This window comes from Vipera ursinii (assembly GCF_947247035.1).
Source record: "Vipera ursinii genome assembly, chromosome: 1".
NCBI classification, from domain to species: Eukaryota; Metazoa; Chordata; class Lepidosauria; order Squamata; family Viperidae; genus Vipera; species Vipera ursinii.
In genome coordinates this window covers 154,808,379-154,820,577 of record NC_139512.1, presented here as the reverse complement: position 1 = coordinate 154,820,577, position 12,199 = coordinate 154,808,379, and positions in this window count along the sequence as shown.

Here is a 12,199-nt window from a genome sequence, read left to right as displayed (position 1 = left end):
TTTCTTGGGCTGAGGTGTTATTTCTGAAAAACATAAATGAAGAAAAGGCTTATTGATAGTGCTGTTTTATTCTGATATTCGAATAGCTTACCTGCAAGCTGATGTGAAAGGCTAAATTATAACCATCCCATTTTGTGCAGAACATAGTTAATAAGCAAAGTGATATGAACTTAAGAACTGCAGTTTGCTTAACAACTTTAAGAAATATAATGTTGGTCTCCAACACTTATTCAAATCATGGTAAATAGTTCCAAATCATTCCTCCTATAAGATCTTCAGCAAACCATAAAATATCCATCCCCAAATTAATATTTAAGTTGGTTTGGTTTGGAGCAAAGTCCTAGCATGATTTAAGTCATGTGAACAGCCATCTTATAAAAGGAATGAGAGAGCACAGAATTGTTGGACCTAATAGATATTTAAGAGCAGTCTTATATCCACTAATCTGACAGTAACTGTTGTTGAATTCCATGGTCCAGGAATAAGATTGCACTATTAATTATTTAAGGTACTTCTCTGCTGTATTTTCTCAGATAACTTTAAGAGGCTTAAAGGAAAACATATACAGTACTACATACTATAAAGGCCAACAAATAATTCATATGTATAGATGCTTCTATTTACATGCATTCTGTCTAAATCTGTAATAAAGTATTTACTATCACTCTACAAAGAATAATACTTTAAGATCTGATGATACTAAGTTTAAAAAGAGAGACGTTTCACCAAACCTTGCAGGTCTGGATAAATGAATAAGCATGTATTAACAAATTCTAATAATAATAAAGATATTTTTCCTGTTGCAATTAGAGAATATTAAACAGTGATAAATTTCAGACCTTATAAAATGTATCAAATGACATTATGATATAGAATTTAGAATACAAAATTTATTATGCTCATAGACCCAAAATGAAACACCACTATTACAAGACTGCATAAACAGAGCATTTAGCAGGGCAGAGTTTTACACATTATATAACAAAACATAGTAATATTTAGAGTCACACAATTGCCTTTGTTGTCTAAATGCCAGCATGTAAGATTATGAGGGCAGCTGGTAACAGATGTGGAGTCTCCTCATCTAAAAGATGGTTATAGATGGCTGCTCCCTTTTGGTTTTTTTAGTATTGTCTACATTCTGTTGATGGTTCTAAAGCAGGCATGTCAAACTCGCGAAGTCACATGATGTGACTTTTCCCCCATTGCCGGCAATGGGGTGGGCGCGGTTTCAGGATGACGCGACTGGCCTGCGGGCCTGTTCTAAAGTAATGGCTGTTCTAAAGTAATGAAATTATTATTTCAGCCCATATTGTCTTTGGCTTGGTGAGACAATGTGCAGTGCTGATAAGATCAACAAAGGCATGATTATTAGATGTTTAGCAGCAATCCCTATACAGGTAGTCCTTGTTTAGTAATTGCAATTGGCATCTCGATCATTAAGTGGTTGTAAAGTGAAAAAAAATCACATGATCACAACTGTACCCATAATTTTACTTCAGCTTTCCATCACTTTACAGTTCAGAAGACACAACCCTAAACAAATGGCAACAAAGGGTTGTGGAATTTGATTCATGAGGAATCCGAATAAAATGGCAAACCTTATAGGCCTTTCTCCCCACTACCCCTCCCTTTGGAATGTTCAACCTGGTGCTGTATGTACATTCATTTGAGAGAAAGGGATTGCAAGAGAGTAAGCAGACACTCCATGGAGAATAGACGTTGAAGGAAATGTCCTAGACCAGAGGTGTCAAACTGCCGGCCTGTGTGCTGCTTGCATCGTATGGAGGCCACGCCCACCCCAGCTCCAGCAATGCAAAAAAAGTCATGACATGTTGTGATATGTCAGGTGATGCAGCGAGTTTGACACCCATGCCCTAGAATGTCTGCCTAAACTGATTAGAGTATTTGTCATTTTTAGTCAGCAGCTAAGAGCTGGCAGCACATTCTAATCAACTAATTAAAGTCCCAGAGCTGAGTTTTGTTAACTTGCAGTTAGCATTGTTTAGGGATGCACTACAGAGATAGGCAGCTCAGGAGGGAGATAGCTTGTTTAGGCAATCTCTCTACTCTGCTGGAGAGGGGAAGAGGGGAAAAAGGGGGTGGGTGGGTCAGGCACAGGACAATACATACTAACTAAATGCAGTGGGGAACATATGTCTGAGAGATGTGGCCCATAGAATTGCCCAGAGTCAGACAGAACTAAATAGATACCATTATCATAATCGCTGCAAAGGTTGTAATTGGGCATTGGTCACAAAGTTACTTCTTCATTACTGTTGTAATTGCGAACAGCTGCCGTTGGAGGCAGTTGCTAAACAAGCACTATGTGTAATGAAGAAACTCATCTACCATCCTTAGTTTACATGGGATGGTAATCTTTCTTTCCTAAAAAATATCCCCAGTATGTCATAAAGTTGGTTTCTTCCAGATGTCTCTGTAATTCCAAGACAGAATGGTTCATGCTAGGGAACGCTGTCGAACTGTGTAGAGGTTGCACAGTTAAAAAGCTCTTTGGCCTTCAGAGATTCATGTTGCAATCCAGCAGCATCTCAGAGGATCAATAATATTTTAGGGTTTTGTTTCACATGAAACAGACAGAGAAAACATTCAGAATTCATATTTCTAGTAAAATAAAATGATAATTGCCATGGTAGGGCCCCTAGACAATAAGGCTGTTCTTTATAGTTGAGGATGCAAAAGTGAAACATGAGGTGCTTTACTTAAAGAGCTGTGCTGCAATTCTTCAAACACTCTGTACAGAAACAGACCTACTTATATCTCATGTCTTAAACCCCAGCTTTGTTCTTTATTAACAAAGGTGTTGCTTTAAAACAGGACCCCTTGGTAACAAATCAAAACAAGGAAATTCAAAGAGTTGTAGGAAAAACCTTAAATAATGTTGTTGTTAAGATGATTTCTAGTTTTTGCCCAAAACTTAAGAGAAAATTTTTATAAAATGTTTTATAGATGGCATTTGGATGCTAAAAAGCTGTCCTGTATGTATTCCAACTTACAGCCCAAATGTTGGAGATGTGGTAGTTTGGATGCTACTTACTTTCATATTAGGTGGACTTGTAGAAATGTAAAAGCTTTTTGGATTAAAATTTGGTGGAACATCCAAAAGATTTTCAAGAGAAAGATAAAGTTTACTCCACAATTATTTTTATTGGGTGTTATTACAGATGGTGATACTAAAGAAATTAATTTGATGTTGAATTTGATAACAGCTGCAAGGTTATTGGTAGGGCAATATTGGAAGAAGGATTGCCTGCCTACTATAGAGGAATGGACGCTTAAAGTGTCAAATTTAGCAGAAATGGCTAAGATTTCTGCTTACTTGAAGGATTATTCACAAGAAAGATACATTTCGGTTTGGAGAAGATGGATAGATTATATTCAGAAAACATATGGGACTAAAAAGTTCCATTTAGCTTATGAGTAAACTTTAGATTGTTATAATTTAATTTTTTTTATAAGTTGGATATTTTTAGAGTGTTTGTAATCATGTTATAGGCGGGTTAAAGCGTATTATGTATTTGGTTATGTAGATAGTTGATCAATGTTAGTTTATGATTATTATATATTTGTAACCCTGTAATCAGCTTTGGGAAGTGGGGGAGGGGGGTTTAGGGGTGGGTTGGGGATGGGTTAATATTGTAACTTTTATAAAACTCTTTAATAAAAAAAGATGATTTCCAGTTTTTGTTTTTGTTTTAAATATGCCTTTACGAATGCTACTTTTCTAATTTATATTGCCAAAATGCAGCTGAACCTAGTCATGATGATCATTTAGTGAAATCAGAGTAGTGATTATTTCTTCCTTTAAGTCAGGGGTCTCCAACCTTGGCAACTTTAAGACTTGTGGAATTCAACTCCCTGAATTCCTCATCCAGATATGCCGGCTGGGGAATTCTGGGAGTTGAAGTCCACAAGTTGTAAAGTTACCAAGGTTGGGGACCCCTGCTTTAAGTAACACTGCTTTAACTTTTCAGCTGCTGTTGAATTACAACTTTTAGTAGCAGCAGCCAGCATGGCCAGCTTTAGGAACCTTAGCACTAGTTCAATAACCAGTTCTTGAAAATCACAGGGTCCCCAATCCTGCTTTAATTGGATTGAGGAAAATACACACAGACACACACATCATGATGGTGTAGCTGTTGTTTCAAATGCTGAAATGCTGTCTATTTCAGTTATTGATAATTAGGGTTGTTGATAGAAATCTGTAAGAGTCCACTAGTGTTATTAAGGAATTTATATACAACGCTTCAGGATAGGTTTTTTAAGATATAAAAAAATCTTAAGGGATAATTAAAATAGTTTATACAATTTTTATTTTTTAATTTGCTTTATTCTGAAAGAAAATATAGTAAGATGTATACATCACATACAGTTTAGGAATAGCATGACTGGAAGAAAAAGTCATCTGGAAATCAAAATTGGTGTTCAACTCTGTAATAATTGGAAATATATAGACCATATCAGTTTGTTAGCTGACTGTGAAGAAGATTTAGTTGTTTTTTTTTATTGAAAAGTTTTAACATACAATTTATCTTTAACAATCCCCCCTCCCCCTCCCTTCTCCCTCCCCCCCTACCTCTCCCCCCTCCCCCCCCACTTCCCAGAGCTAAATACAAGGTATATATAAAAAAAGCAATCATAAACAACCATATACTAACAACCATAAACTTTAAAATCCATCACTCTCTAGCTTATATAGGATAAGACAAACCTTAGTAATATTAAATATATATAGAAAAACTAAAATAGAAAAAGAAAAAAAAGAAAGAAGACTTATTCAAATGCTACATGAAACTTCTTAACCCTATACTTGTTCTGGATAAACTCAATCCATTTTCTCCATTCCATAATATAACGTTCTTGCGAGTGATCTTTCAAATAAGCCGAAATCTTCGCCATCTCTGCCAGGTCGGAGACCTTTAAAGTCCACTCTTCTATAGTCGGCAGTTCCTCTTTCTTCCAATACTGACCTATCAAAAGTCTTGCTGCCGTAATTAAATTTAACATCAACTTAGTGTCCACAACCGTAGCATAGAAGATTTAGTTGTTATAAAACTAAAAAATGGACTATGAAAAAGCTGGCTAAAGTGAAATATTAACTAGAGAAAAGTAATGCCAAACTGCACATAAACAGTTTACTGTGAAAAAAGTAGTAGAGAGTATTGTTTTTAATCAACACAAAAGATAAACAATGTATTGGAGAAATGTAATAGGAGATTAATCCCAGTGGAAAAAGCTATGACAAATTTAGATTAGATCACGAGGGATCCAATGCCAACAGATATCACAATGGTCTTTTCGGTGGTAAAGGATGACTGTGAAAGCTGGGTTCTTTTAAAGAGTGAGGAAGATAAATGGGTATGGTTGAATTATGAATTTGGAAACAGACTATGAGGATCATGGACTGGAAGAAGAGGCCATCAGCCAATCCTGAAAAAAGAAAAGACTGATGATTCACTTGAGGTAATGATCAGCCAGCAGAAATTCACATTCTTTGGGCCCATGTAAGCTGCCTATGGAGTCTAAAATATATTATGACCAGTAAGGTTGGAGGAAGAAGAAGAGAAGAAAGATGAGAGGGACAGGATTAAGGAGATTACTGGAATATCCTTGAAACAGCAGCGAGTTATTACTAAAAACAGATCAAGGTGGCGAGCATTTGCCAACCTCATTAGCGAGAGGCCAGCCTGAGTGGGTGGAGCCTAACTGACTTCTCAGCTTAATTGTGAGGCACTAAAGCTTTAATGCAGAACTAGTGTGGTCCTCTGAATGTGGATGAATGCCAAGATCCAGCATCACTCGGCATTAATCAGGCTGGCAAGGCACTTGGGAGGTGTAATTAGGAACTTCCGAATGCCTGCCTGCTCCCTGCTCCTCTTAATGGCTTTGCAGTTGAGATCTGCAGGAGAAAACAATACTGTAGATATAGCATTTAATGAAGCTAACTTTTAGCATAAGCCTCAAGCAGGAAAGGAGGTACAGCAAGGATAATAAAGAGAAGCACTTTTCATGTTATGTGCTGGGTAGCATTGGTCCTTCCAGGTTTTGAGTGGAAGTCTTCTTCAGGCTTTCCTGGAGAAGGCCAGGAGAAGAACTTGAGATCTTCTCCATGCAAAATATGTACTTTGCCATTTCTTCACCCTTATACAAAACGGTATTTTTTTCATGTGTGGTCCCAGAAGCAACAAGCTTTTGCTTTCCCCTTCCCCCAGCCTCCCTGAAGTATTCTTAGACGTCTCCCTAATTCTTTGCTGTATGTTAGGTCACCCATGATTACATCAATCACAACTGGTTGCAGCGGCTAACATGTAAATTGCATCCCAGAGGGCTTATAAACTGATGCAAATTACACATTTCACCTTCAGTTACCATAGCCACTGAGATTAGTTTTCAGCTGTGAGCTGACCCAGCAAACCTTTCCCCTTCTTGTCTCTATTAAATATAATACAAAACCTGGAGCAGCAAATACAAAAGGCCACTTCTGAGTTCTCTGAGCTCTTTTCTTTGCAAGTACGAACTCTTTCAACGCCCATTAACAAACACTTGTCTTCCCAATAACTCTGTTGACAGTATTTGCCACTAGTCATTTCAATTATCTCACAGTAATAAATCAGCCTTTCAGACATGTGGTTTCTCTGCTCCAGGTCTAATCTCTTTGATGTTCCTAAAGATGAGAATGGATGTGACAGGCTGGGGGGGGTTGATTTTCAGAAGGGATGATTATGGCCTTTATGGATACAGAAGCCTTTGCTGCAGCCAGGTTTTCAATAAAGGAATGACTGGAGCTCTGAAACTGATGTCAGGGCAAGGACAGCTGAAATAATACCAAAAATGTATGGGTAATAGGGAGGGATTCGCTTATTAAACTGGATCATGACACATCAACTCGAGATAAATCATTCAAAATGTTGACATTAAAAGGACAACTTTCTTGAGAGAGTCCTGAAGATTGATTCTTGCGGGACAAAGCGGGAGTTGTGTTTAACTGGGAAGAAGATTTAGGTGTAACTAAAGGTCTACTTGGAGCAAATGACAGCTACCAGTTGAGGTCTCTCCATTCAGTAGTAAATTGTGGATGTTGTTGTTACCAATTATATTTCCTTATCCCTATTGAACATCAAAAAGGGACATGGTGGCTCAGTGGGTTAGGACGCTGAGCTTGTCGATCAGAAGGTCAGCAGCTTGGTGGGTCGAATCCCGACTGCCGCGTAGCAGAGTGAGCGCCTGTTACTAGTCCCAGCTTCTGCCAACCTAGCAGTTCGAAAGCACATAAAAATGCAAGTAGAAAAATAGGGACCACTATGGTGGGAAGGTAACAGCGTTCCGTGCGCCTTTGGCGTCTAGTCATGCCGGCCACATGACCACGGAGACGTCCTCGGACAAGTGCTGGCTCTTCGGCTTTGAAACGGAGATGAGCACCGGCCCCTAGAGTCGGAAACTACTAGCACGCATGTGCGGGGGGAACCTTTACCTTTACCTATTGAACATCACTCGTTATAGCAGCAGGGAAATGACCAATGTGGTGGTCCAAGAAGAAGATTTGAATTTTGAACCTACTTTCTCCACTATATGCATGGAGAGGACTCAGAGCATGGGAACTTGATTTAAAAAGTAATAAGAACTAAAGAAATGGTCCATATATTAAGACCCTTGATTTTTTATTTTTATTTCTGCCAAGGAAGTCTTTCACTCCTCATTCTTACACCTCTCCCCATAATCTTCCAATGAATTCCTAATTTCAACTCTGATCTTAGGCAGGTGATCCCAGGCTAAATGGGAATAAAATTAGCTCTGATCACAAACTCACTTGCCCATAGCAAATCAAAACTGCAAAAAAAGAAGTATATATTCTGAAAGGACACCAGAAGCTGGGATTTTAAGAAATAATCCTTCTAGCCCGCCTTGAAAACAGATCAGTGATTGAATCCTGGACCCACTGAATGCAAGATAGGCACATTAAATATTAGAGCCTAAAGCCATAGAAGGTCCACTCCTGCTTGGATCCCAAAAGGATCTCCTACCTTTTCTGCAACAGGTTTTCAAGGATTGCAACATGTCAATTGTTTTAGGAAAGTGAGAGGAATGCATTGGGTCCCTTGAGATGTTCAAAGTGGGAGAGGTCAGAACTTTTGCATGTGTGAAGCTAAGTGAGATCTTCGGAGTCCTTGTTGTGTAACTGTTCTGCTGAACACATCTGAAACTCACTTCTGTTCTTCTGTTCTGAGAAAATTTCTACATTGAGAGCAATTGTAAGTTTTGCTTAACTTTCCTCTTGCAAAAGAGGAAAATGGCTGCACTTCCATCTGTTGTCAAAGCAAGAACATCCGATGTTAGCAGCGTTGACACTGCATATTAGAGGTCAGGTAAAGGAACTAAGTTACATTGTTCCTGAGCCTCTGATGAATGGTTGCAATCTATGAGCAACTTAGCAAGGCCAGGGCAGAGACTTTTGGTTCAGGAAATGCATTTATTTTGAGTAGGGTAAATATCCAGTTATCTAGAAATAAATAAAATTACATTGATTATGACACTATATTTTAAGTCTACCTGAGTATCTCTGGTATTTATTTTCTTTATGCAACCCAGTGATTGTGGGCGTTAGGCAACAGGCCCTGACCATATTATAACTACGGTATCTTTTCAGGAGTAATTTTTTACTGCAAGTTCTTTTAAGATGCTGCCTGTGGCTTTCACAGTCCTAAGTGATCAAAGGCAGAGAGGAGGTTGAAGAAAAAACCACACAATTCCATTATAATCGAACCCCTTTCCAGAGGGGAATAAAATGAGGACAACCACTGTGCACAGGGTGCTTTTGATTGAGTCAAGAGTTTCAAAACTCTTGTATAAGAAATGGAAAATGAAACCGGTCACCAAGGAGATGTACCAGCAAGTAGTTAATATTTACAGAAAGAAAATTAGAAACGCTAAAATACAAAAGCACGTGCTAAAATATACTAAAAGCCACATAAAGAACTTTTTCTTTTTCTTTTTGATGATGATCAATAGAAAAAGAAAGGTGTAGATAGTTGGGGAGATAGCAAAGGTCTTCAGTTTCTTCTCTGCTGGTGGTGCTCATGTGGATCTGTACAGAACAATCAACAAGGGAGGGAATGGCAATACCAGTTAAGTCAAGGGCTTGTTAGAGAGCAGTTCGCTACCATGAATGAGGTTAAGTCTCCAGAACAGGACCAGACCCATTACAACTAGGAGTCCTGAAGCAGCTTACAAGATGTCAGCTCTTACAGGGAGGATAGGGCTGGTGCCAGAGGATTGGAGAAGGGTGACATATTTATAAGCTACTTGGATGATGAAATAGCATATAGGACAGATAAACATAGATGTGCGGATAGCCCACAGCTCAGAGGACGCTAATCAACGTTCAAAAAAAGCCTGACAAGTTGAAAAGATGAATTTCAACAGGGACAAATGCTCTTCCATTTAAATAAGCAAAATCAAGGGCAGGGGGATAAGATGGTGGGGGGAGAGGAAACCATATTGGGAAGCAGTATGTTGAAAAGGATTCTGGATCCCTTACAGGGTGAACATGAGCCCACAGTGTTGGAACTGCAAAAAACAAAAAAAAGGCAAATTCTTGGCCGAATCAACAGAAGAAATATAATTATCAAGTTCATCCTTCTTCCGTGTTGCTCAGACTGCAGCTACAGTATTGGCACCACATTTTAGGAAGTACAAATTGGAGCATGCTCAGAGAACAGCAACCAAGGAGTAGGGCTGAAAGGAAAAAAGTGTCCAAAGATTGTCATGCAGAAGATGGGACTGAATTGTTACAGAAGATAGAGAAGAAATGTTTACAAGAAAGGGAATTTTTGTAGGATATTAAGAACACTTTCTATGGTAAAAGCAGTGGAACTGACTATTTTGGAAGGCAGTGAGGTCTCCACTGTATTGAGACAGAGATGGATGACCTCAACTGGGCATGCTGTCGCAATGGATCTCTGCACTAGTCAAGGGAGTTGGTCTCAAAGGTCCTTCTATTTCTTCCATTCTGTGATTCTGCGAGACTAAGGTCTCATGGTCCTAGCCAGCATCGCCAAAATAAGGAATGCTGCTCTGTAATTTAGCTACCTTTGAAGAACTGCAGGACACTAAAGAGAACCCTTGGAAATAAAATTTAACTTATTAATTAGAGGCTTTGCTCATAATTTGACTTGGGTATTATTAAAGATGCAGTGTTCCATTCTTTGTCAGGCCTTGAGGCTTTGATTCCTTGGAGAACTAGTCTTTGCTTATTCCTTGGCTCTTGGGTCAGCACATTCACAAGAGATTGATCTTCTTGGTCCAGGATGTTAAAAGGCTGGTCTTGAAAAACGTGCTGAAGTGGATGGTTGCTGGGCAGCCAGGCTGTCAGGAATGAGATTGATTATCTGGGTTGCTTTCACTTTCACTCCCTGCCTACCTTTCAGCACCTTGGTCATTTTGATAGATGGTCCTTCCTTAAAGGGAGAATTGTTTTCTCCCTGTAAAGTCGGGTGCTTCACAGAGAGGCAGACACAGAGCTGGGGTAATGATGAGTTTATTCATAACAGAACGAACTGGGGAAACAGGGAAGCCTGGCGTCTATTTGTACCTGCCCAGGTGGATGGCATCCAATCAGTTCAAACCTGGGCTTCCTGCCAGTGCAGGTGACAATGGGTGTAGATCCTGGCTTCCCACCAGGCTGACCATGCCTGGGGCTGTCAACAGCTTAACTCATTAGGCTTATCCTGCGTGAGCAGTTATCGCCCGGAGCTGTCCAACCCCTCTGCTGATCTGCACCATCAGCCTCCTGCTGTGCTGTCCTTTGTGTATGCTGGGAGGCATACACTACACTCCCAGTGGATCTTTTGTGGCTTAGATTCTTATGCATTCCAAAGATGCTTTTTCACGAGGCAACTGGACTTTCTTGTTTTTCTCTGAAGACGTTTCACTTCTCATCCAAGAAGCTTCTTCAGCTCTGACTGGATGGTGGGGAATGGAAGGATTTATACTCCTTGCAGACAGCTGGTCATTTGCATTCTTTTAGCGAGTTGTTAATGCTACCTGGATGCTTATCTGTGTCTTCACAGTCACCTTAGTAGCGCAAATGTTGAGAGAGGGTTGTTCCATTTTGACAAGGATGACCTCTTTGACCCTTCTTTCATAGACATTTTTATGCATTCTTTACTATGCAATCATGTGATTGTCCCAACAAAGTATATCTAATAATCAGATAAAATTTTACTCCATAATGGTAAACAACTGCAATCCCTTCTTCACATCTGATAGAAATCTTAATGGTTTATGAAATGAACCATTAATTAATCATGTATATTTTTTTAAAAGAAAGTACATGGAATGGCATTTAATCAATACAGTGAAAAAATTTAAATATTGTATTTTTCTTGGTACCTAATTGACTTGGAGGAAAGAAACTGTACCTGGTTTTCTTTTTTATCTCTAAGTCTAGAGAGCCAATTAACTTCATTAATCACACCTTACAACCACCTCTGGTAGAACTGTGATTTCCCACGATCAATTATTTTCCAGTCAAGGGAAGTTCTTGAAATAAAATGTGAAACTCTCTAGCTCTTCCATTCATCCCCATTGCTGTGGCTTCTGTCATCATTCTGATTATGGCTGAAAACCTCCTATTAACACAAATAGTTCTACGGTCTTTGAACATATCTGCTGGCTGGGGTGGGTGTTTCCCTGCTCCCTCCGGGGCCAATACCTAATTGGGCTACAGGGCTTAGTATGGTCCCCTGTTACAGAAATAAGACAAATAAGAAACTTGGAGGGAAGGGTGGTTTTAGAACTGGAGTAACATAGCATTCAGCTTTCACAATTATGAAATAAAATGTTCATAAAAGGAAAGGAGAGAGTTGTTTCTGGAAGGAGAAGATACTCCTTAAAATCTAAGCAAGTTCTTCCCCATTGGAGAAGGGCAAAGTTCTATTGCAATTGAGAATATTAATGTTTCCAACCTCCCATGGACAACGGTAGGAGAACTATGCTACTTTTTAGTTCTTGTTTGTAAACACATAGATTTAAACCCCTAAACGTAACAGTGACAAATATATTATCTAGAAGAAGAAAAAAAAATCAGTGCATATAAATTAGAGAACAGTTAAGGCTGGGAGGCACACAGCTTGAGTTGTGTTTTTTTTTTTTGCTTTGTCCATACAGATCATTCAGATCA